Source organism: Crocuta crocuta, unplaced genomic scaffold (genome assembly GCF_008692635.1).
Source record: "Crocuta crocuta isolate KB4526 unplaced genomic scaffold, BGI_CrCroc_1.0 scaffold407, whole genome shotgun sequence".
Taxonomy (NCBI): domain Eukaryota; kingdom Metazoa; phylum Chordata; class Mammalia; order Carnivora; family Hyaenidae; genus Crocuta; species Crocuta crocuta.
The window spans coordinates 3,196,280-3,221,951 of NW_027551557.1; positions in this window are offsets into that span (position 1 = coordinate 3,196,280).

Consider the following 25,672-nt stretch of genomic DNA (forward strand, 5'->3'; position numbering starts at 1 on the left):
ATGGTCAATCCTCCACCCGCCATGGGAGACCCTGCCAGTCAGTTTCTAGAAGGCAGCGTGGCACCAGCCTGCTATCGTGTCCCCCACAGCTCCAGTGAGCCCTTGAGCACTTGTCCTTCTCTCGGTGAGGGGACAGATGCTTCTTGTAACTTCCACAGGCCCTGGCTGGGCACATTTCCAGCTCTCTGTTTTTCCTCCTCCTTTCTTTAACTGCCCTTTGCTGGTTTTTGGTTTGTTTGTTTTGTATTTTGTTTTTGTTTGTTTGTTTTGCCCAGTAACCACCCCTCACAATGATCAGACTCTTCTCTCTTGGCTTCTGGCCTCCCTGCAGGGTGCTGGGCTCCTCTTCCGTGTTCTTTCACCTGCTCCCTATTTTTTGCCCTAGTTTCTCATCACTCCCGCGAACGGTTTCTCTGAGATGCTGGTTCTCTTCCCTGCAGCTTTAAACAGTGTCAGTCAGGATGCTCGTTCCCTAGGCCTGGACCGGCTTCTGTCTGGTCTAAAAGTAGGAACTGGCTTGTTTGTAATTTCTTAAGACAAGCAGGCTGGTTATTGAACGCACTGTTGTAAAGTGTGCTGCTAAAATATTATGAAATTCTTCAGGGAGAGTTGTTTGCTTTTCCCGTGAGAGGCAAACAGGAGTCTTCAGCGGAAGCAGCACTTTGCCACAGTTTTGAATAAAATGTGTTCAGTGTAGGCAGTCCTGACCAGTATGGGTAAGGGACATCAGACTTCGAAGAGCAATTTGCAACTATGTTATTGCCACTTTTTTTCAGTTCCTTATATTAAGTTGACCATCTTTAAGGTTTGTTTCTGAAGCTGGATTTGTCTGTTGGGTCTAAAATGTGAAAATGATAGATAACATTACAGCTTTAATTTTAATTATTACCTGCCTATGTTGTTTTTCTCAGGACTGCATAGAAATGTTATTTATTTAAGTATTTCTCTTTTTTTGGTGAATGTTTACTCTTAAAGATAAACTTAATCATGAAGGGGCGCCTGGGTGGCTCAGTGGGTTGAGTGTCCTACTCTTGATTTTGGCTCAGGTCATGATCTCATGGTCTGTGAGAGATTGAGCCCTCTGTGGGGCTCTGCGCTGACAGCTTGGAGCCTGCTTGGGATTCTCTCTCTTTCCCTCTCTCTCTGACCCTGCTTTCTCTCTCTCTCTCAAAATAAATATATAAACATTAAAAAAAAAGTTAATCATGAAACATATTTTTGGGTTTCCCAATTATGGAGACATTACCACTATTTTAGTAGTAATTTTTGATGTTTGTATACATACATATACACACACATATACGTATGTACACCATATGTGTGTGTGTGTGTGTGCGTGTGTATACCAACAGAAATAAAGATAGAGAAACATTACTTTCATGAAAAATTTGTTTCTAATTGTAAAAATGGTGCTTATTGAGATTACTTGGAATATTTAAGAAAACATAAAAATGAAAATCAATCTTGTTCCATCACCCATGCATCCACACACAAAAATCACAGTAACTTAATGTTATGTGTATCAGATAGGACATAGATTGTAACTTTTATAAAACTAGGGTTATATAGGGCATATAATTCTTATCCTGCTTTTATCTCTTAACATTGTATTGTGATTACTTCTACATAATTGTGTTTTAAACATGGCTTTCAATGGCTGCATACTTTTAAATACTGAGGAACTATAACATTTCAGGAATGTTCTATTATCGAATATTTAGGTAGTTTCACTCCATTGCCTTAAAGTCATTTCAACCCCTCTTCAAGATGTGGGTACTTAGAAATTGTCATATTACAGTGTATTTCATAAGAAAGCAGAAGATTAACTAGGTATGTACTCTTGATTTAAATACTCAGCATTTCAGGCATTAGAAATAGGAAGATTAATTTTGAGTGATGTTGTGTCACCCAGGCATTTAAAATCAAATGCATTTAAGGAAAGGCCCAGTTTTGCTTGCCTCCGTATTGGCCCAAGTTTGGAGACGAAAGCATTTACAGACCATTAGCTATAATACTTCTCTCTTGAGACTACTTGTCGTAATGAGCTGTCAATTATTGTGCATCTAAGTGTAGTTAAAGAGGCCATTGGGCTTGCAGTTTAAAAGCCAGCATTTATAAATGTGCAGGAATTGAATTATAAATGTGGTGTTTCGTTGAGACTGTACCACATCGTGTCCCTGTCTGGATGCACTGTCTGGTCTCTGGAAGATTTTCGTGTCCACTTAAAAATAAGAAACAGTAAAAATGTTGTGCACTTGAGCATATAGCTTCATGATTTTATGTTCCTTGCAGTATATTTTGAGGAAAATGTTTTTTTTTTCTTTTAAAACCAAGAGTTATGACCAGTATTTCTTTCTTCAGCATGTAATGAATTAATTTCAGCCAGAGCTTTGGAGTGAAGAGGATGGGTATTGGGGACAGTGAAGTGTCCTTTGTCTCTATGCATGACTCACTGAAGCTAGTCTCTCAGGATGTATATTCTGCGATACCTGTTTATCATTAGTTTCTGAAATGTTTGACTTTTCAAAGTCTGTGTGCTTTTAAAATACTTTACTATGGCTTTTCTTCTTTTTAATATGACATAAATGGGTAACATTTCACATTTTTTCATGGTTAAAGATGCGCTTCACCGTGAATGCGCCAATTCTAAATGATCATGCTGTTAAACTCTTGGAAATCCATTTTTCCATTTTTTTCCTTTTTTTTGACATTTCAACTGTTTAATCTTATCTTGTTTTGAAAGGTCAATATTTGGTATGTGAAAAGTCCCTCTTGAATTTTATTTCTTTTTAAAAGTTTTTTTTTTAATTTTAAAAAAATTTTTATTTATTTCTAGGAGAGAGAGAGAGAGAGAGACAGTGTGAGCAGGGGAGGGTCAGAGAGAGAGGGAGTCACAGACTGAAACAGGCTCCAGGCTCTGAGCTGGCAGTCAGCACAGAGCCCGACGCGGGGCTCGAACCCACGAACTGCGAGATCATGACCTAAGCAAAAGTCGGACGCTTAACCGACTAAGCCACCCAGGCGCCCCTAAAATAGTTTTTAACACAAAAGTAGTGCCTGTTTGCCAGGATAAAATCACATAGGTGAGTAAAAAGTGAACATTTTACTAATTTCACCCTCCCTCTTTAGTGTCACATTTTGCTCCAGAGGTAACACCGTTAGCAGTTTGCTGAGTGCTCTTTCAGATCTTTCATCCCAGCTTGTATGAAATAGGTGGCAAGTAGGTAGGTAGATAGATGATGTATAGATTTTCCTATGCAAATTACCTCATTTCTTTCAAATAGGATACATAAGGCAGTATAACCCAGGAACTGACCATCTATATTATATGTTGCTATTGTGTAAATCAGTGCAAGAGTTGGCACCTGTTCTTGAAACAGTGCAGAAAGTATTTTTGACTTTGTGGACTTACGATTGCCACTCTCAGTGTTGTAGCATCGAAGAGCCATAAGCAATACCTTAATGAGGGGGTGTGGCTGTGTTCCAAGGAAACTGTGTTCTTGAACACCAAAATTTGAATTCCTAGAATTATCATGTGTTATGAAATAGAATTCTTTTGATTTTTCCCCACCATCTTCGTATGTGAAAACCAACCTTAGCTCATGGGTGCTCTAAGAGCAGATGAATGGGGCGCCTGGTGGCTCTGTCGGTTAAGCGTCCGACTTTGGCTCAGGTCATGATCTCAGAGTTTGTGGGTTCGAGCTCTGTGCTGACAGCTAGCCCAGAGCCTGGAGCCTGTTTTGGATTCTGTATCTCCCTCTCTCTCTGACCCTCCCCTGCTCATGCTGTCTCTCTCTCTCAGAAATAAATAAAACATTAAAAAATATTTAAGAGCAGATGGATGGTGGGCCAGATTGAGCACATGAGCTAGAGTTTGCCAACCTCTGGCTATTGTTTGCCAACTTCTTGTCTAGAGAAAAAAAAATTACAAAATTAAATTATACTTTTTTTGGAGTTAAATATCACAGTGTGATGAATTAAGGCAAAGAAGCAAAGAAAACATCCGGTAGAACAGTCACTTGACATTTTACCAAACGAAAGGGAGTATTTAGGAAGCAAGCAAAGGTAAGAGAAAAAAGGCTGAGAGTGAGCTTATGTGGGGTCTCAAGTACTGACGGGTCAAAGGGGCTTTTGGTGTTTTGACCAATTTACACACTCCCTTAACACTTCCCCAGGGATAAGTATTCCTGAGCCTGCTTTTGAAGCACAGCATTAACACAGCATTCTGTCTCACATGGAGGCCTGTATCTCACGTATCATCTCTTTATCTGAACTTCGTTTTGCACTGTTAGTTGACAAGTAGTATCATGATTATAATGGACAATTTTTTGTATACCCTGAACTGGATTTTTCAAAGTTTATTAGGTAGGAAGTTTTTTTTTGTTACTTAATTAGCATATAAAAGAGAAACATTGAAGATTGCCTAGGAAACCCCTTCGTTACATTTTAAATCTCCCTGATGAGGTGCTTTCTAATGTTAAAGCTGGCCGGTTTAATTTATTTTAGGGGATGCTGTCTGAATGCTTCTGATGCTCTTGGTTTTATTCATTCACCAGGTGTGTCTCTTGATGACAATTCTGCTTTCAGACCAGTGAGAACACTGTGATCCAGTTTTGCTGCCTTCTGGAGCAATTGCTGGTTCTTCTATAATAAAAATAAAACAATAGGACACCTATTGTGATACCTGTGAAATTGTCATCTTCTACCGTAATTGCAAAACCAGCATATAATTTATAAAACTAAAAAACATTTTTTTAATTAAATAGCAACAGTTTATTAAGGATTATTGTATCAGACTTTATATGCTTTATGGGGACTTAGTGAACGTGTCTGTGGTAAGAAGCAAGAATGGATTCATTGCATTTATATAAATGCAATAAAATTGCATTTTATTAAAAATTTTTAAGTGCTTTTGAGAGAGAGAGAACAGAACGTGAGGGGCAAAGGGCAAAGAGAGAGGGAGACACAGTATCTGAAGCAGGCTCCTGGCTCTGAGCCCTCAGCACAGAGCCCAATGTGAGCGGGGCTCAAACCTACGAACCTCGAGATCATGACCTGAGCCGAGGTTGGATGCTTAACTGACTGAGCCCACCTAAGTGCCCCCACGTTGATTTCTTTTAAAACTACTTGTTCCATATTTCATTTTATTCACCTGAAGTGGAGAGTTAGTGTTTTATTTTTTTCTCCATTGTATATCTTGGCAGTTTGGGGAATAAAGGATATTCTTATTAGGTAGCCAAAAAACATGTGAAAATACACACACACACACACACAAATGCACACATGCATATAAGAAAAGGGTTTATATCTTTTATCCTTTTTTTAAGTTTATTTATTTTGAGAGAGAGTGAGAGAGAGCAAGCAAGTGGGAGCTCACAAGCAGGGGAGGGACAGAGAGAGAGGGAAAGAGAGAATCCCAAACAGGCTCTGCACTGTCAGTGTGAGATAAGCTGGTGTTAAGAGGCAGATACTCAACTGACTGAGCCATGCAAGTGTCCCTTTTATTCTTCTTAGAAGATGTTCAGGGTATAAAATGTAGAAACAGTAGATCAGCATAAAGAAGAAAATAAAAGCATGTGTATTTTCACCACCTAGCCATAACACTGTTAGTAATTTTGGGAATGTCTTCCATTGTCTTGTGTCTGTTTCTATATGCCTAATCTTGTATGCTTATATTTGGTCCTTCATTTATTTCTCAGTTCATATTTGTTGCCTGTCTACTACTTGTCAGGCATCATGTGAGGCACTGGGGATACAGAAGTGAATGGAACAATCCCCTTTTCCTGAAGTTTACTTTGTTTTAGTTGGGGCACGTAGGCAGTAACCAACAGGTCACTATGTGTATGTGATGGTGGTGAGCACTGTGGAAAAAGTTTACAACAGGAAAGACAGCAAAGGTCTATAGTGTGAGTGTGTGTGTGTGTGTGTGTGTGTCTATATTATTAAACATATCTTTAAAGCTTATTTTATTACTTATTTAGAGAGAGAGAGAGAGCAGGGCCCAAGGGGCCAAAAGAGAGAGGGAGAGAGAGAATCTCAAGCAGGATCTGTGCTGTTAACACAGAGCCTAGCACAGGGCTCGAACCCACACCATGAGATCATGACCTGAGCCAAAATCAAGGGACGGTTAACTGACTGAGCCACCCAGGTGCCCCTATTAAACATATTTTTTCAAAAGCATTAATCTGAATGGCATACTCTACTTTTATGTGAGTGACAGTTTTCTTTTTATTTAGTCCAATATAATAAACTAATTTTTTCTTTTCAAAAAAAAAATTGCTATAACAGGGGCACCTGGGTGGCTCAGTCGGTTAAGCATCTGACTTCGGCTCAGGTCGTGATCTTATGGTTCGTGAGTTTGAGCCCCGTGTTGGGCTCTGTGCTGACAGCTCAAGCCTGGAGCCTGCTTTGGATTCTATGTTTCCCGCTCTCTCTGCCCTTCTGCCACTCAGTCTGTCCCTCTCTCAAAAATACTAAGTGAACATTTAAAATTAAAAAAAAAAAATTCTGTTATAAACAAGTCTTTGAGGAATATTATTCACTGAAGATAAAGCATTTTTTTGCCCATTTTAGGACAAATTCCTAGTAGCAGAATTATTGGAGCAGAGAATAATCATGTGTCAAGGCTTTTGTTATGTGCCTTAAGATTTAAAATGTTCTATGGCTAATTCCTAGCTCAGTCTGTTTTCCTTTTCCCATACACTTTCCCCCTTCCCTCCATTATTTTCAAAGTTTCAAATCCAAGCAAAATTAGATAGTATTCCCCAAATTTAAACAACTCTACTATGATAGCCTATTACTTTAGCGGTGAATTTTATTTTTTGTTTCTGAAATCAGGTTCTTTTTGTGAGTGAGAGGGCTAATGCATTTATAATTGCACCAGTGCACAAGCTAACAAAGTCCTATTTGTTGCTTACAGAGAAGAAAAAAAAGACATTAAGCATAACACAGCAGCAGCCTTGGAATTGCGGGAGGGTCAGTGCAAGTTTCAACATGTCGTTTCATTTACTTTTTTTCCAGGTCTGAAAAAAGTCTAAGAATATTGAAGTGTATTACAAAAGAAGCATTCAGTTTTGGGAGAAAACCATTTTATTCTGTTTAGTTTGCCTTAGGATAAGTTTTTCTATTCCAGCAAAATAAATTAGAATTTGTTATTTCAGATGAAAATTCTCTAATTTGCTGTCACCTTCCATGAGTTCTCTTTCAGGTGACATTATATGTAATACGAATGCTAGGAGTATTGGCCCACGTTGACCTGGCATCTATTTTGTGCCAGATCCTGGATTACCTCATTTGACAGCTAGACAGGGAGGTTGTTTTCCGCAAGAGAAGGTGGAAATTTTAACACGGAGATGCTAGAGGTTCAGCAGCTCTGGCACTTTTCAGAAATCATAAGTAGAAGTAGAAGGCCTGTGTTGGAACAACACTCAAACTCTGCAGCACACCTGAATCACCTGCTTTTTAACCCGAATGTTAAAATGCAGATTCTGATTCTGATTCATCAGATTTGGGTGGAGCCGGAGACTATGTTTCAGACAAGCTCCCAGGGAATGTGGATGCTGCTGGGCCATTGACCTTGAGGAGTAAGGTGTTCAAAGACATTGGCCCAGAGTTTGGTGTTCACCAATAGGGAGAGCGGGATGCAGAGGAGTCCGCAGCCCAGCTCTGCGGGCCGTAAGAGCCCCCTGGCGACTGCGGTTAGGAGCTGTCTGGTTTCTAGATCTGTTCTTTCTGTACACTGTTCTCCATGTTGCATATCCAGGGAGAGCCACCCTTGTGATGAAATTACAGATAACTTAGATTTTCTTATTTTTACCTGTCTGCTGAGTTTTTAATGGTGATCATGGATAGTCAGAAAAAAGTAAGTAAATGTATTTTTTACCTAGGATAGCTCCTCTCCCCAAATATCTGTTGATGGTTGTCCTCGGGCATCTTTTGCTTTATCAAATCCCTTTGAAAGTAGGTTTGAGTACCAATCTTTGAGGTAGGTTTTTGAGTGGGATTATTATAATAAACATATTTTGAGAGCTCTACCCATATCCCCCTGGACACTTTTTCAAAAACATTGTAAAATACGAATAAGACGAAATTTACCATTTGACCATTTTCAATGTACAGTTCAGTGGGATTAAGTGTATTCACATGTTGTGCAGCCATCCCCAGCATCCATTCAGAACTTTCACATTTGCAAACCTGAAACTCTGTGCCCATTAAATAATAAGTCCCCATTTGCCCCCCTCTCCAGCCCCTGGCAACTACCATTCTATTTTCGGTCTCTATGAAGTTGGTTACTCTAGATTCCTCATATAAGTGGAATCGCACAGTATTAGTCCTTTTGTGGGTGACTTATTTCACTTGACATGATGTCCTGAGGGTTCATCCACCTTGTAGTCTGTCAGAATTTCCTTCCTACATAATATTGCATTGTGTGTCTGTACCATATTTGGTTTATCCATTCATCCACTGATGGACATGTGGGTTAGGAAGGAATCCATGTATAAGTACCCCAGCTCCCTTACCTCTTGAGTGGGATAACTGGGGAATGTGTCTACACCATCTTCCAGAAATCCCCATGGGGTTAGACCCCAGTCACCCACAATGATAACTTGCATGATATCATACCCTGCACTGGCTTTCTCATCTCATTTCTCTACTACTGGCTTCCTGTGGTCAACTCCCGAAATAAACTACTTGCTCTTAAATCCTTGATTTAAAGTATGGCTAAGAAGGAACCCAAACTGGACAATGTTAAGAAGGCACCCCGTGACTACCTCTTTATACTTGGAAATATTCAGTTGGTAGAAAGCCACACAGATTTGGATATTTGACATAGATTTTTAGTTGTATATGGTTGTCTTCTCACCCCTTCCTGGTGGAGGTTACAGAAGAAAATCGAACCTGTTCACACCAGCATTTGAACCTTGTCATAGTAACATCTTAACCATGAAATATATTTTTCCAAAGCTCCCTTTTTGCCTCTTTACTATCTTAACATAGTCTCTTAATTTAATGACCATACATGGAGCTAGGAGCTAGATCCCAAAGAAAGAAGAAAAAGATTTCTTGTTGGTTAAGATAGTCCTTTTCTATATATAGATACTTGTTTCTTGCTTTTGCTACCATGTTTAGCCTCTGGGACTCTTCTTGGTTGTATCTAGTTTGTTGTTTTTGGCTCATTTTGACATTCTCTGTGTATTGTATTTTTAATATTAAATTGTGTATTTAGCAACAAGCTTGAAAACCGATTAACTTTCTTGTACCAGAAGTTGCTGCTCAGAATGAAAACATGGCTCGAGGTCTAAGCCAGAGCTTTGCTTCAATGTCTTTGGGGAGTGTGACTTCAAGTCAGGTGCGAACTTTCTCTGATGTTGGGAGCTGTTAATGTCATACCTCATCAGCACATTCATGGACCAACCCTACTTAGGGCTGCTGCTGCAGAACCATGGAGTAAGTCCTAGACTTGCCATGACAAAGAGAAAAGTGTACATTTCTGAAGACTGCAGTTCACCAACACCACCTCAAACCAGCGATGAATCTTTAACCATCTAGGTGACAACTCAGTAGATTTGGTAGGAGGAAGATGCATGTGTACTTTGGAATGTCTGCTTACATCTTCCTATCTTGAGTTTAAAAGATAAATTACTTTAATTGATGTGTCATCTAACTAGTTTACAGTAAATGAATAACTTTCAAAGTAGAAAGCTGTTTCCGCTACAGAAAATAGACGGTAGTGTCATTTCAAGTGTTTCCTCCTTATGGTGGTTGAAAGAGTATCACAGCAGATGTTTTTTGTGTTCGAATTGTTTTCCCATCAAACCCGTGAAAGATGTTTTCATGTGATTATTTAGTTCTCTAGGTCAGGAGCAAACTAAGCTGGTCTCATGTATTGGAGGTCAGAAATCTTTGTTGATTTTGCACCATGGCCATTATCTGGAAAGAAATAATCTTTTTCTTAGTAGGATCAATTGCAGTTGTGATCAGGTCAGTAAGAAATTAACATAAAAGCCAGGCAAAGCAAATTTTGTCCTTGTTTCTCTGTGTTAACACAGAACATCATATTCATTAAGCCTGTCAAAATACAGGAGGGGTAAATTAGGCTGAAAAATAAAGTCATCTCTTCTTTCTGAAGGGAATCTCTAAGGGTTTCCTAGGAAGGAAGCTCATCTTTTCTAAGCCGCTTGCCTTTCCTTCATTTGTGGGCCTCTTGGCCGGCACACAGTATCCTGTGGAATGACATTAAATTAGAGGATGCTCAGGGGGTGGTAGGAGTAGCATGTCTTGATATTTTTTCGTGGCTCAAGGAGCAGTCAGTAACATTATCTCCTGTGAATCAGATCTACTTTGTGCTGGAGATACCTGAAAGTGGTCAGTTTGTCCTACTTGTCTGATAATCTCCCTAGCCATCTATTGACCAGTCATTTGATTTATAAACCAATCAACTAACTGATCTATGAATGTTTTTCCCTTCTCCCTCACTTTCATTCAGTCCTCCCTTTTTTCAAACAAAAATCCAAAGTAAACTAAGGGGCAGCTTCCTTGAAGTTCAGCTCTGGATTCTAATCTTACCTCCTGTCCTCTGTAATAAGATATTGCCTCATCTCTGCAACCTGTAACTTCCTCACCTCTTGAATGAAGGGATTAGATCTGCTCCTTACGATGCAGGCACTGGTTAAAGGCATACTTAGCCTCTGGATCAGAGTGCCTCCATTTGATCCCTGCTCTACCACTTCCTGTCTGTGTGACCTTCGGCAACTTACTTAATCTCACTATGCCTCAGTTTCCTCATCTGTGAAATTAGGATCATAATTGTACCTACTGACTGTTTGGAAGATCAAATGACAATATATGTAAATTCCCTAGACCAGTGTGTGATGGATATTAAATGCTCAATAAATGTTAACGTTGTTATTACTGTCATTATCTACCTTCTCTGCACACAGCAGATGCTGAATCTCCTTTCCTCTAGCCCATTTGCCTTCCTTGCCCATCTTCCTCAAGTTCACAGTCTAGTTTTGAGACAAGGATGATTACCTGGCAAAAACAGAGGAAGCAGATGACACATAACTGAGTATCAAAGGATGAGAGCGGTTTGTCAGGGAGAAAAGTCAGGAGGGCCATTGTAAGTAGAGGGGAGTGTGTTAGGAGGCAGGAAAGAGCTCTGTGTGCTTCGGGTACAGCAGTTAATGCGTTGTGGCTGGTGCACAGGATGCTTATGGGGTGATGGAGGGAATGTGATCCTCCTCCTCTGCTCTTTGTCACCCAGCTGAGTGACACATGGTCCCACCAGAGACATTGGCTCCCTATCACGGTGGTTCTGCTCCATGGGGTTGGGGGCAACAGTGATTCCCCAGGAGATGGGATCTGAATCTCGGATAGGTTAGGAGGGACTCCTGTGCATTGTAAAATCTTCCCCATTCCCCTCTTGGAATGCAGCCTCTGCCTTCATATTGATGTTTAATATTAGGGCTCTCTTAACTACTGGTCAGACTTTGGGGAATAGAGTGCCCCAGGTTTTATACTTAGGATATAAGCTGAGCAGCTCATCAAGCCTCATCCATGTGTATTGAGAGGCCTCAGGCCTGGGTTTGCGTCTAACTGGTGATCAGACCATCAGAGTCTATTTTCCTTTTCTAGCTTGTCTTTATCTGTGGGATGGAAGAGGTACTTCAGAGTTCTTATGGGCCTTTTTAGCTGTCTGGTGAAGACTCTGTGGACCCCTTCTCTAAATAGCTTTTTAAATGAATAAAATAAAATAAAATAAAATAAAATACACAGAACTACAAAGGAAACCATTATATTTGAAATACAGATATAAAAATAGTAAATAAATGTGTGGCATAATAATATATGTGCATCTTATTAACACACTAAATGATATAATCACTATTGTAATTTTGAATTATTAGTGAGTACAAATGATATTTTGCAGTATTTGCAATAAGTTGATATGATAAAATATCTGGAATTTCTGTCAAAAACCAAGTCGCAGGTACAATCAATACTGTGGTTTGTGATTTATATTTTTGTTTGCTTATTTATTTTACAAAGAGAGAGTGAGCGGGGGAGAAGGGCAGAGGGAGACAGAGAGGGAGAATGAATCCCAAGCAGGCTCCGTGCTCAGTGCTGAGCCTGACATGGGGTTCAATCCCATGACCCTGGGATCATGACATGAGCTGAAATCAAGAGATAGACACTCAACCGACTGGACTACCCAGGCACCCTAATTTGTATTTTTAATCACAGAACATGCTACATGTCAGTTAGAGCATAGTGAAAATAGCCATGTAATTGTTTTTTCCTATCCCAGTTTATGGAACATTGTATTTTATCTATGAACCTCTTTAGTGGTCATGGAACTCAGGTTAGTAGCCATTGGACTAGATAACTTCTAGGATGGTTCTTTTGCTGTTCTATTTTTATCAAATTAGGTAACAGGTCTCATAATACTAAAAGAATTTTGAACAAATGAAAAAAATTTAAATCCCTATAGACTTGGTGAGGCTCATGTCATTGGTTATCAGAAAAACCAAGGTGCTCAGAGGGTATGGGAGGCACTTTTACTTAAGGTATATACTCATATCTGGTTCAAGAGTACTAGGGCCCAGTTTTCAAGGTCCTTAATAAGAACAACTACAGAGGTATAAGTTATATACATTTGATCTCATTGTTCCCAATAGTTATGTTCTATAAAGCCTCCATGAACACATTGGGTTAGTGAATACTGAGTAATTGCTCCTATTGGAAAATACAGGGATAAGTTCCTCTGAACCTCTGGTCACAACATTTTCATCAGCTCATCAATATATAACCTTGTTTCATGCGTGTTTCTTTAAAAAAAAAGTCTTATTTAGTATGTATTGTTGATTCACTCCCATTGAACTCATGGCCAACAGCACCATGACTCATGCCTGAATGATGCTTATCTAACACATGTATTTTCTCTGCCAGGCACATCCCAGCCTTCTTGCGCTTAGGAACGTTAGACAGCACTTCAGTGCTGCGCTGAGGGGGCCCTTATTTTAAACAGTGAAATAACTAACAAAAATCACAAACTTGTGGTAAATGTGGCACTAAATAGATTGTGAAAAGGATACCTGTTTACAGTGTGAGAGCTGAAACCAGAGGCAGAGCAGAGCCTTGTATGACATCAGCTGGGATTGTGTGCACGAGTAGTTGAAATTTTCTGTCTCTCTGTGCATGTCCAGCAAAGACCACCGAAGTGCTGCCTATATTGCTTTTGCAGTCACAGATGAAATTTTGGTGAGTAGGTGAATTTGCAAATATTGAGGATTGACTGTATACGCCAGTATTTCTCTCTGGACCTGAGGTCTGGTTGTGACACTGCCATTCTTTCTGTTTGACTTTGGTTGAGTTGTTTCATTGCTCTGGGTCTCTGTTTTCTTATCCATGCAACAAGACTGTTGGGATAGATCAGTAGCGGTGGATTTTTTCAAATAGCAGGAGTAACTTGTATTCATGCAGAAGTCCGAGGTATAAAGCAGTAGTCTGCTCCCTGCCAGCCCCGTATCTCCTGTCCTCCCTCAGTTTTACCAAGATCCCATGGAAAGCCACTGAGCTAGTGTCCGATGCCATTTTTCCCAGTAGGTCATGTTTGCTTCATATGACCAGTATTTATTGAACGAAACAGAATTGTAGGTGCTGTTCTTGTACCAGATTCAGCAAAAATGTCGCTTAGAACTGTTTGAAAGTGGCCTACAGAAACATTTTATTTGTAGTTTTTATTAAAAAGATTTTCATATTCTGAACTCTTTTAAGAAATTGAGTGGCCCAGATTAATCTTTCAAACTCATTGTTGTTTTCTACATGTCAGGTTCATTTAGGAGCTCACCCAGATGTAGTTCACCCTGGTCTGGGTATCCTTCATTTATGATGCTGAAGCCAGGAAGGACCTCCTCAATGGTCCTGTCTGAAGACACCCACCTATAATATAAACCCGTTCATATGGATACTTAGTATTTTCCTGGGGGCATCCCTGCCTCTCTGGGGGTTATGTCTACTGCTCTGCTTTAGGGTTGTCGTATGAAGATGATTTTCTCCTCTAGAGAATGCATTTTTATAATGCACATCTGTAAAAATAGTAAAAGAAGTTATATACATTAGAACAATCTTGATGTAAATTACTAGTTTAAAGCAAATTATTACTTTACATATGAGAATTGGTATGTGACTTTACCTAGTCTTCAGTGCATGAAAACTTAAAGCACGATTTGTTAGGATTATATGTAGTTCTTCACAGGAAGTTTGTTCCCCTAAGGAGAAAACTGGGAAGCAGGGATTTGACAATAGATTTGGATGTTTGTTTTAATTCATTGAGTGTCTTTTCATCATGGAATCTTCAAAATTATTCAAACAACTGCATCTAATCTTTAGTGAGGAAATCTTTCATCAGTGGTATTTCTGTCCTTCAGGGAAAAATAGGGAATTTTCTCTGACATGCCTTTTCTGTTAGGAAATATGGGATTGAATGATTTTATTTCTGGACTAAGAGCTGGACTAAGGAAGGCATGAAGATGTATGGTGGCTTTAGTTATAATTTGGTATGGATTGCTTCATATCTGTAATCTCTGGATTTTAATCTGTTTATATTTAGTTCAAAAAGTCTGGGTAAAAGGACATGGTGTATAAGGAAAGCCTGTTCCATCTGTGATAGACAATTGCCTTGGCTCCTGTGGACCCAGCCTCCCGTCACTCATGCCCTTGTGTATTCTTCTCTTTATTGACTCTAGACTGAGCCAGATGCTTTGGTCAATGGGATATTAACAAGCATGATGCAAGCAGAGGCTTGATAAGCATATTAGGGCTTGTCCTCTGGGAAAGCTCCTTCTTAGGAGCCAACCTTGGTTCTTTATAAAAGCTTAGACTAGACTGTTAAATGATCAGCCATGTGGAGAAAGACCCCAAAGGATGAGAAGCCATCTTGAATGTTCTAGCCCCAATCAAAGTCCCAGCTGACTGTAGCCTGTTGAGTGACCTCAGTTATACCATGTAGAGTAGACTCACCCATAAGCCCAGCTAACCCTATGAATTGTGAGAAATAATGATCATTGGTTTTGTCCCTAAGTTTTATAGTGGTTAGTTACACAGCAGTAGATAACTGAAACTATACCTTATGTTAAAAGGTCTGTGCAGAAAGGAAAGTTCTGCAGAGATACCCTTGTGCATGTTTTGGCTCATGGAAAACTGCGTTTCACACTGCCATAATACCGTCAAAAGCACAGGCAGCAGGAGTGGGAGAGAGTATGCAGATTGTGGGATCATTGCTTCTTTCTTTGAAACTGTCATGCATGCAGTATTTTATTTACATAGAGGAAGTACCTAAGACACTTATCTTGAGAAGTAGTTGCTGTTTTATTTGTTCAGGTCATGGAAAATACTGAAAAGTATAAAGAAAAGAGCAGTTGCCCAGAATCTCACCACCTAGAGGCCAACTTTGGCAAGTTTTCATATTGTAAAGATAGCCTAATAAGAAACTTTACTTGATTCCTCTTTGAAAGCCTAGTGTATAAATTAGTAAATCAGAGCTAATTGTGAGTGTAGACTCTCTGATACCTTTATGAAAGCGGTTATTTTTTTAAATTTATTTTTTATTTTTTTTTTCTTAAATTTTAGAAAGAGAGAGCATGAGCAGGGGAGAGGGATGGGGCAGGGGAGAAAGAGAGAGGGAGAGAGATCGAGAGAGAAAGAATTCCAAGTTGGCTCCACACTCAGCATGGAGCTCAATATGGGGCTCAACATGGGGCTCAATCCCATGACCTTAGACTTATGACCTGAGCTGAAACCCAGGGTTGGACTCTCAACCAACCTGGCCACCGAGGTGCCCCAGAGTGGTTCTACACGTATACATAGATCTATAGGTTCTTGTGCTGGATCGATGATTTGTGATGTGTCCCCACCCCACTGCATCCTCCATGCTGCTATCAGATTCTGACTTAGTTCTGCCTACACAGCAGTTCTAGATTGCCTCCAGGGTGTGGTTCTCAAGAAGGGTGACTTTTCTCCCAAGGAACATCTGGCAATGGCTGGAGACATAACCGACTGTATTAGGGGTGTGAGGTGCTATTAGGGGTGTAGCTAGAGAATACAAACCAAGTTGATGTAATTATCTAGTAAGTACTACAGTTGAAAAACCTGGCTCTGGGATGAGGCCCAAACTCTTAGCTGTTTTGCCCTTACTGACCTCACATTTCTGACCTCAGACCTCATTCCTCTCATGCATTTTCCATATGCAGTTTAATACAGCTTCCTGTTTTCTTTATTGTCTCATCTTTATGGCTCTTTGCTGATGCTGTGCCCATAGTATGGAAAACCCTTTCCCCAGAGGTAATTGTTCTCTGTGTATTTTATCATTGTGCCCATACTTACTTCCACTTTTTTAATTATACTGAGTGGCAGTTACTTCTTAAGATCTGTTTCCCCTATCAGCTGGGAGTTCAGGGTGAGCTTAGGACCCAGCCACCTGGCTAGTAAATATTTGAGTGAATGAAGGGAGGTTTGAATAAGACCATGGAAGAAGAGGCTGAAGCTGCCTGTTTTGGTAGCATTGCTTGGCCTACTCTCAGCAAGTTTTCTTTGCCAGTGGGTGATTCCTAACTGCAAAGGCACTGTGGACACCATTTCTCCCTGCTGCCCGCAATTTTAATGTTCCTGTACTTCCTGGTGTTCTGGTGCTCTTAAGCCCTGTACCTGGCATTAATGTCCAATTCCAGGTAGGCTTGAAGGAATAGAGAGGCAGCCTCAGGCAGGTGAGGAGTGGAGAGATGAAACTTTATGTCCCAGATGTCCCCTTGTAAGGGTCAGGTCAGGGAGTTTTGAGAAGTGAAGCGCTAGTTCAAGACACTGTCTTTTTTTTTTTTTAATGTTTATTTTATTTTTGAGACAGAGAGAGACAGAACTTGAGTTGGGGAGGGGCAGAGAGAGAGGGAATCACAGAATCCAAGCAGGTTCCAGGCTCTGAGCTGTCAGCACAGAGCCTGACATGGGGCTCGAACCCATGGACCGCGAGATCATGACCTGAGCTGAAGTCGGCTGTCCAACCGACTGAGCCACCCAGGCACCCCAAGATACTGTCTTTTGCCTCAAGCCATATTAATATTAACTTAGCATAACTTAGGTCACTTGTTCTCAAACTTGTGTACATCAATGTCACCTGGGCAGGTTCAAAAATGATATTGTTGAGTGGTACCTGGGTGGCCCAGTTGGGTAAGCATCTGACTTCAGCTTAGGTCATGATCTCACGGTTTGTGAGTTTGAGCCCTGCTTCAGGCTCTGGACTGGTGGCATGGAGCCTGCTTGGGATTCTCTCTCTCTCTCTCTCTCTCTCTCTCTCTCTTCTGACCTCACTCTCTCTCTCTATAAAAAAAAAAAAATGTTGTTGGTTGTCCAGCCCCTAGTGATGTGGATGTAATTAGCCTTGGGTATATCCTGGGCTTCAAAAGTTTAAAAACTTTCCCAGGTAATTTTATTATGCACCCAACTTTGAAAACCACTGACGAAGACAATTAGGTCCATTTAATTACTTGTGCTGACATTTCCACAGTCCTGTGGTAGTTTCCTTCTTGGTAATTTTATATTTCCTAACAATTTTGTCATTTTAGTATAAATAACAAATTAGTATTTATAACTGCTATATAATTTAATAGCTCACTTCTTAGTGACATTGTGTAGCCTTATTTTCTTCCTTCTTCCTCCCTCTTGACCTTGAAATTCAGATGAAATATCATAGAGAAGCAGTTGACCATTCTTCATGTTGGGGGAAACTGGAAGGAAGCCATTTTTTTGATAGTTTGCCCCCAACAATACAGATTTAGAACTTTCCTCTTGGTTCTTGCTGTGCTTCTCTTATTTCCAATATGCACATACTTTGTATTCTTTGTACCTAAGAGAAAAAGTAGCAAGAGCCTCCATAGTCTCAGTACTCCTTTCAAGAGGCTCGTGGTTACTTTCAGGTTTTTCATTTTATTACAGATGTAATAGTATATTTGTTATGAATGTGCTAGTGAAGAAAGAGACGGGAACGAGCTTTGAATACCTTCTTACCATGTTCCCCTTCCGTGTCCTCTGCTTCCTCCCCCATTTCTTCCATAAGCTTTTTGTTTGCTTGTCCTGTGTCTCCAGATGGCTCTGAGATGAGGTCTTGGCCACCCGTTGGAACGGCCTTGCTCATACTGGTGGTTGGAATGATTTTGCCATTTTTTAAAATATGGGGGCTGGGAACACTGGCCTCATTCATTCCAGCCACCGCCTGCCCAGCACTAAATTGTTTTCTTTTTGTTTGTTTGTTTTTGTTTTAAGAATCACTTTATGAAAGTTCAGGATCCAGTGGCTTCAGGTAAGCTCTGCTCTAGGATGGCCATGCTGGGCAGAGGCAATAGCTCTCAAGAGAGGCATGTAATCATTTGGAGCTACAGAATTTTAGGTCACTATATTCTGTTTCATTTCAAGAGGGAATGTGGGGGCAGGAAGAGATCGTCGAGATGATATAGATAGCACAGCCGTCCCATTCCTGATTTTCTGTTGAATACAACTGAAGCTCAGAGCCATTTCTTAATTTGTCAGTTGGTTATTGTGTGTGGGATGCCCTTGGTCTGTCTCCCTCTCGTGGAGGTGCTATTAGGTGTAGGGAATGAGGAAGTGAAATGATTTGCCTGAGGAGTCACATGAAGTTACAGCAGGAGCAGAGCTACAAAGCCAGTCCCTATTTATTTTCAGAGGTATTAATTTATTAAAAATTTCCTGTCTTGATGTTTTTGTAGGTATATCCTTTAATACATAAAGGGGAGAGTCAATAGGCATTTATATGAGATTTATGAGTTTGACAGTAATTGATTATACGTATGCTGACAAATCTGGGAAATTTGATTTAAAATAGGTGTCTAATAGCCACTTGGTTGATAGGTTAAATCCTTAATTTCTGAAAGTTATTTTCTTTATGATGATGCAAACATGCTTTTGGCTTTTTGTGAATTACCTAACTTAAAGAAAATACTCTGAAGAATGGAATTTAGTGTCTGTCCAAGTACTGGGTCTCATTATTTATATCAATTTTACTGCTGAAAATCTTTAGCAAACTTTAAAATTTGACAAGAAACTTAAAGGACTTTATCGGAGTTTATTTGACAGATGAGGCTATTGGAGGCCTGGGAAGGTGGTTATTTCTGAGGTTCACAGGGCTAGTTCAAAGCCAAGTCAGAGACTTGCAAGTCATATTTTTTACTTCAAGATCAGTATATTTTTTTTATTTGGTGCAGAGTAAAGCAGGGAGGGTATCACACACATGCACGTGCACATAACTCTTACACATTCTTTGTGGCGAGCCTATTCCCAGAGGGGTGGGTTATGATTCACGCAATGTCTCATTTGGCTTCTCCCAAAGCTGGCCTGAGACAGGGATTGGAGCACAAGCAGCCAGCTCAGAGGTAGCCCCTGGAAGCACCAGTGGGGGCGTGGGACGGTGAGATAAGGAAGGAAACGCAGCCAGTGTCGGGTGTGCTGACGGGCTGATTCCACCGAGGGCAACTAAGGCTCCTCTTTGCCTGAGCGCTGTTTTTTGGAGACAGTAGAATATACTTTACAGTAGTCCCCTGGAGGGGTGAGGAGCTGGGCTATTTATTTACCAACTCTTCTGTCACACTCTGCTGGTTATTCTTGGAGGTCTTAACTCCCAGGCACGTCCTGCAGGAAGGTCTCTTTGGTGTGCTTGGGGACGAATGCAGAGGGAATGTGGAGAAGTGACTCCTGCGTGCCCAGAAAGAGCTGGGAGTGGACGTAAGTGAAGCGTTTGCGCACGCCATGTGATTCTATCAAACACCATGTCTTGGCTCTCTTTTCTTTCTGTCTGTACTCCTGGTGCTATAGTCTGGCAAGGATGGGGCCAAGGAGTAAGGACCGATGCTGCTGCTGGCTGTGTTGGCTTTACTCTGCTTGCCCTTCCAGGTACACTGTCCACTTCCCCTGGCCAGCTCTTGTCCCTCAGGGAGGACATTGCATGTTGCCTTGGTGGGCTTCCCTGCCCTCTGGCTTCTGGTTGCATTGACGCAGCTGGAGGATGTAGCAGGAGATTGAGGAGGGGAGGACCATGAGGTTGGCCTGTTCATTCCTCCAGGTCTCTTCTTGCCATCGGGCTGATGGCTGTCTCTATGGCCCTTCTGTCTCAGCTGGCCCTCTCCTATAGCTCCTCTACTTTTTCTGGGTCCCATAGCTCTGTCCTCATACCCCTCCAGGCTTAGGGCACTTTGCATTCGTGGTTGTCTTCTCTCCACCCCACCTTTAGATAATCCCTTATTAAACACTGTCAGTTGTGTCCTGTGAGTGTTCCATCTGTTTCCTGCTAGGACCCTGACTGAGATACCATCTTTGAAGTCTGCTCTCTAGACAGAATTGGATGAGATGAAACAGCCAGAGACGTTATGAAGATATAAGATAATGAAGTGTAAATTGTACTTGAGCCCTAAGGACACTCAGCATGTAGGATGCATTAACAAAAGAAGGGGTACTTATTAAAGAAGACATTTTTGGAGGGGTGCCTTAGGTTGTAATTAATCATCTTTTTTTTGTCTGCTCTATGGGTAGCTCTGTTTGATTAGTGAATTTAAAATTAGAATTTCTACCTGAATTTCTACCTTATTATGACCGTATTTATAGTTAGTTATAATGTATATGACTCTATAAGATGGAATACTATTGTAATTCACAGAAACAGAAGGATGAAATGGATCTATCCATCTGGAAATTTCAGAGACTCCTCTAATGTTTTCTTATTTTAGATAAGTACATCTTTTCCTCTTAATTCCTTATATTTCTCATCCTTTTAATGGGTTATAATCCATTTTTTTTTTGTAGAGTTTTGAAAAAGCTCATGTGAAAGGCATTTCAGGTTGCTTAGAACAAGGCACTATATCGACAGAAAACACTCACTCTATACATATTTACATAGGGCCCCTTGTGATTCAGGCACTTTGCGAAACACCATGGAGTTCATAAAGAATAGTATTTGATTGGGGGCGCCTGGGTGGTTCAGTTGGTTGGGTGTCCAACTTCGGCTCAGGTCATGATCTCACAGTTTGTGGGTTCGAGCCCCACGTCAGGCTCTGTGCTGACAGTTAGCTCAGAGCCTGGAGCCTGTTTCAGATTCTGTCTCTCTCTCTCTCTGACCCTCCCCTGCTCACACTGTTTCTCTCTCTCTCAGAAATAAATAAAACATTAAAAAATTAAAAAAAAAGAATAGTATTTGATCATTGCTTTCAAGGAAATCACAATGTAGTTGGAAAAATAGAAGTTCAACCAAATAATTATGGTAACTATTATAAGTGTTATAGGCACATCAGAATATTAGTACCTAAATTAGTACCTAAATACTAGTACCTAAATGAGGGTGTAGTTGAGTCAGGAAGGAAAGGGCAGAGAGGTTGCTGAGTGTTGGTGGAGGAGGTGACATTGAGCTGGGACTTGAAGGATGATAGTGGGCTTACCAGGGAGAGAAAGGTAGGAATGGTATGAAAAGAGGTGTTGAATTTCCTGGTGAGTTGGAGAATCAGTGAGGCATAGGATTATTTGGCCAAGTGCTGGTGGCCTTTGGAGAGGTGCCTGGACTCAAGGCCAAGGGACAGAATAGTCATCTAATCCTCACTACTCATCACTTAAAATAATAGACAGCACATATACTTTAAAAAATTAGGAATGAAGGCAAAACAGAACAAAAATAATTACTTTAAGAATCTTAACATATTGCTAGACCTCAAGGAGCCCATGTTCTAAATACTGAGCAATGTGTGTTTTTAATTTATGAGTGTCTCAAAGTCGGGGGCAGACCCATTGATACCTTCTCTCAATGTGTGCCTTTACTCAGATTTGTATGCACTTACACCAAATTTACCACTACAGAATCTACTTACATCACTTTAGAATTACCTGAAATATGGAAATATGATGGGTTATTTGGAAATATGGTAGATTGCCTCTTCAATTATTAATGATTATATTACCCTCTCTAGTCTACAAACCTGTTCAGTAGAATGTATCTGACACCTTTACCATAAGAGATATACGAGCCTTATTCCTTCTAATTATTCTAGTCTCTAAAATTTTAGGGATGCATAAGCTTAATACCCTATGCAGGTAGTTGGTGAAGACTTACCAATTCTACACAATGAATTTCTGAGTGCTGCTTACTAAGTCAGATACAGATAAACAATTCCTATGCAGAGGCATGAGCAAAATGGTGACTGAAATACATGGTATGATGGTAAAAACCTTTGTGGACAGAAAGCCTTTAAGCTGGTTATGTTAATGGTCATTTTATTGCCATGAAATTGAGCTTCATGAATTACAAAGAGAGGAACAAAGTCCAGTTCAGTGTCGTGAAACAGGTGAGAAGGTCCAGAATGAAGCTTGAACTCACTGTCATACAGGCTCTGGGTCTCTGCTTTTCTTTCTATATCTGCTTTACTCTTTCTTACTCTTATTTGCTACCTGGCTCTATTTCTGTTTTAGTTATCTCTTGCTTTCTAACAACTACCCTCGAATTTACTGGCTTCAAACAACAACCACTGTTTGGTATCCCTCAGAAACCTGGGCTGAGTGGGCGCTCCTGAGCAGTTCTTCTGCTCTGCGTTGGTGTTGGCTGGGGCCGCAGTTGTCGGGGGGCTCAGATGAGCTGGAATCCTCAGGGTGACTGTCTCCCAGGGCAGACAGTGGATTTGGGGATGGGATGGGATGGGATGGGATGGGAGTTCAGGCAGCCTGCCCACTGGAGTGCCTCAGTTCTCTTCTGTGTTGCCCCAGCTGGTGGGGCTTGGGCTTCCCACAGCATTGGAAGCTGGCTTTGAAGAGGGGGCACTGCAAATGTGCAAAAGCAGAAGTCACCAGGGCCCAAAGGCCTCAAATCCCAGCTGACTGCTCCCACTACCTTCTCTTAGTCAAAGCAGTCATGGGGCCAGCTTCCCGGAGAATGAAAATAGACTTGACCTGTAGATGGGAAGAGTGACAATTTACACCCAGGTGTTTTGTTTGTTTTTGTTTTTCACATAGCCCAATGTGACTAACATGTCCCTCTACCCTCACTATGCATGGAAACCTTTTAGTTCCGTGTTTATCATCATTGGGCTGTAGTGTCATCTGTGTCTTAAGAACTCCCAAGTTCAAATGCTCCAAAGTTCACATGCTCCCAAGAAACACTCCTATTGGTTGCTAGCTATCCAGTCATCTGAGAAGGCCAATGGCCTTATGTTACTAAGGATTTTCATTGAGGGACTGAGGGGGGATGGGTTTTCACTAAGGAACTGTGGTCAGAGTAGGCAGCAGCAGGTGAGTAGAGAACATTCAGACACAGAGGATTTTTTAATTTAATTTAATTTTTTAATGTTTATTCATTTTTGAAAGACAGACAGAGAGTGTGAGTGGGGAGGAGCAGAGACAGAGGGAGATAAAGAATCCAAAGCAGGCTCCAGGCTCTGGGCTGTAAGCACAGAGCCTGACGCGGGGCTTGAACTCACGAACTGTGAGATCATGACCTGAGCCGAAGTTGGATGCTTCACCGACGGAGCCACCCAGGAGGCCCATCAGACACTGAGGATTTGAAGGAACTCTTGGGGCCTGCCCATTTCTCCGAGGCTAGAGATTTCTTTCTGTGTTCCACAAATCTCTACTTGACCTACCTTCTGCCTCCTAACTTCCTGAGCCATCCTCTCCCTGCTTTGTCACCCCCCCTTTTTTGAAGTTATTCCAGTACACCACTCTCGCTCCTGCCCTTGTGTCCTTCCATACCCCCGTGACAAGAATTCTCTCTTCTTTCCGCCCATCTGTCATTTAACGTTTAGCCTAGTCTTCAGATCTCAGCTCAAGTATCACTTCCCTCAGGGGAGCATGGAACTCTTTGGATTAAGTCTCATCCTCTCTTCCGTCTCTGTTTCCTTCGTTGCACTAATCCTAGTTTGTGATTTTATGCCTGTGTGGCTGCTTGATCACCATCTGCCTCCCACTGTCGACGCCAGAAGGCAAAGGAATGCGTCTGTCTTCCTCAGGGCGACAGTGGCTGTGCACGGCTCACGTTAGGTCCTGGCAAGTTATTTTTTGTTTGCATGAATTAAACATGGGAGGTGGTTACCTTGAAGAAGTAAGGATTAAATAGGGAGAAAATCTTTATCTTGATGAGAGAAGTTAAGAGAAGCCTGTTTCGGGGACTTTAAGGATGTAATTTCTCAGGGAGTCCCCCTGCAGTAGTGACTTACGAGTCAGTGCAGCCCTGTCATTAAAACTTGCTGGCAGAGGCTACATGGTAGTTTCTGACAGGCAGCAGGAATTCCTGCCCAGAAATAGACCCTAAGTGCCTGATTACATGCCAACTTCGTTTTCTCTTTGCTTTTACCACTATGTAGCCCTAGCTCTATACCCAGAGATCTCAGTGATGGCCAGACTTTGTGACTGGGGCCAGAACTGCTCATTCCATTCCTGTTTACTCTCCCATGAAGCCAGGATCTTATTTGATTATGAGTCAAAGATCGGTTAGATTATCACTTGGGATGTGTTGTGCCTGTGAACATAATCTCCACGAGATAACCCCAGCCGTAACTTGTTGTCCGGTTCTTCTGGGGCACACTATCTAAGAACAAGCTAGTGGAAGGATCAACATGGCAGAAGAAAAACAGAGGAGTAAGAAGTAACAGATACTTTTAGTCAAGCATTCTGTATCCCTTGTCCTTTGAATTCTAGGGCTTTTCAGTGCCCCACTTTCAGAGATCGAGATAAAGATAAACAGAATATTGTCTCAGTTAATTTATTTCACTGGAATAATTGAATTCAGTAAATATATATTGAACACTATATAGATGTATCAGTGGAGGTGTAAACACAGACACAAGTTGGTGTATGACCTTGAAGTTTATTCCTACCCAGGAGATAGGGCATGTATCTGAGACATGAGGTCCTAATAAAAGGGTGTGATAGGACCTGGATGGGGGTTGAAGTAGTTAGAGGTGTTTTTATAGAGGGGGCAGAGTTTGAGCTAGTGTCCATGGATGAGCAGAAAGGTTTAAGAAAGGTTGCACAGAGAAGGGAGAGAGAGGACATTATTGGCTGGGAAAGCTCCACATATGAAAGTTAAAAGTGTGAGAATGAGGGGCGTGTAAGTGGCTCAGTCGGTTAAGTGTCCAACTTTGGCCCAGGTCATGATCTCGCAGTTTGTGAGTTTGAGCCCCGCTTGGGCTCTGTGCTGACAGCTCAGAGCCTGGAACCTCTTTCAGATCTATGTCTCCTCTCGGCCTCTCCTCTCTCTCTCTCTGTCTCTCTCTCTGTCTCCCTCTCTGTGTCTATCTCTCTCAAAAATATTTAACAAAAATGTGCAAGAATGAGCAAGAATGTGTCTTCACACTCCAGAGGCAGTCACATTCCTGTGGGGTAGGGACAAGAGATGGGAGAATGGAGGACTATGGAGAGATCTGCAGCCATTGGGTGAGATCCTTAGAGGCCAGGGTGCAGAGATTGAATCCTTACAGTCAGGGGATGTCACATCATAAAACCTGTACTTCCGGAATATTATTTTGATGACAGCCAGCAGGGTGGTTTTGATGAGAGAGAGGTTGGAGCCAGCAAGGCTACCTGCGAGATCATAGGGGTCAGCACCAGGGGGCTGGCAGTAGGAGCTGGGGGGGGGGGGGGG